Below are 1,364 nucleotides of genomic sequence, written 5' to 3'. Positions count from 1 at the left end.
AAATCTGCCAACCAAAGATTAGAAACTTTAGAGATAGCGCCCATGCCATGGACTTTGGTGTTTGGCTTCTATGACATTCTCCAAGCTTTTGTGAGCAGTGGATTCAAAAGAAGCATGGAAGAAAGGGAACACAGAAGTTGTCGTATGGAGCCACAACCAGTGACAGGTTTGCAGACACATGTGAGGCACCCTTTTGAGGACTTCCAGAAAGTACTGGAGGACATTTTGAGGGGCTTGCGAATCTGTTTTTACTTAAGATACTACAATAGAAAATGCCCAGGCATACATATATATGCATTTCTTTTAAACTTTGGAAGGATATGGTTTTCTTGGGGGAAAATAGGATTATGAGAGGAGGTAGAAAATTCCACTTTCTATAGAATACATTTCTGGAATTTAAATTTTTTTCAATAAGAAACACATTACTTTCATAGTAGTAACATAGTAACATAGGAGATAGTTTCATTTAGGAAAAAAGTACACAAGATAGGGCATTCGGCTTTTAAAGATTGAGCTCTTCTCTACATTTTGATGACAGCATGAGCCACAAAAATGTCATCTAGTATATGTTGTGACTGGTGGCAGGAAATAAAGCACAGAGCAGCAGGATGCATGGGAGCTTTCCTGGCCCCAGGAACCAAACCATGTCCAAGGGCAAAATCTGTTTTGGTGGCCAGGAGGGAGCACCAGGGTTAGTTATTATCCCTGGTGTGAAGGTCCTGACTTTTTCTGTCTCCAGAGTTCTCAGAAAAACACCTTCTTTTGTGGGTAGTCACCACAAAGTTCAAAGGCTTTTTCTCTCACACATGCTTAGGTTGCAAGCAAGAGATGGAACTGAAGTCTCATGCTCCGCTACTCTCGTGAAAATGTTTTCATCGAGATTCACAAGGCCTGGCCTGGCCTTTCCCTCCAGCCTCATTTCTCTCCTTTCTAGCTCTTGCTCCAGGCACTGAACTAAGTGCGGTCCCCAAACTGTCACCTCTCTCTAACCTGGAATCCACCCTCACCTGCCACTTGTGTCATTCTTCCATTCCCAGCTGTGTGATTACCCCCTGAAGAGAGTCCTCCCTGGGTGAGATACCATCAGTTCTGCTCCAGGAACACCCTGCATGAACCTCTGAAACTTTACCCCTCTGGAGAATGGCTGCCTGATTGCCTGTGTGGCCCCCACCAGACTGGTAGCTCTTTTGCTGGCAAGGGTGATAGTATTACCATAGTAGCCTCCAGCTCTGGATGTAAAGCTCCATAAACATCTGCTGAATGAGTAACCTGCAAGCCCAGCCTAACCCTTCTGGCATCCTTAAGCCAGGCCTCATGGCTCATTTTTAAGCTCCTCACAGTTCCTGGGGGAAGGAAAGACGGTG

This window comes from Pteropus alecto, unplaced genomic scaffold (assembly GCF_000325575.1).
Source record: "Pteropus alecto unplaced genomic scaffold, ASM32557v1 scaffold25, whole genome shotgun sequence".
Lineage (NCBI taxonomy): Eukaryota > Metazoa > Chordata > Mammalia > Chiroptera > Pteropodidae > Pteropus > Pteropus alecto.
This window is presented reverse-complemented; position numbering follows the sequence as displayed.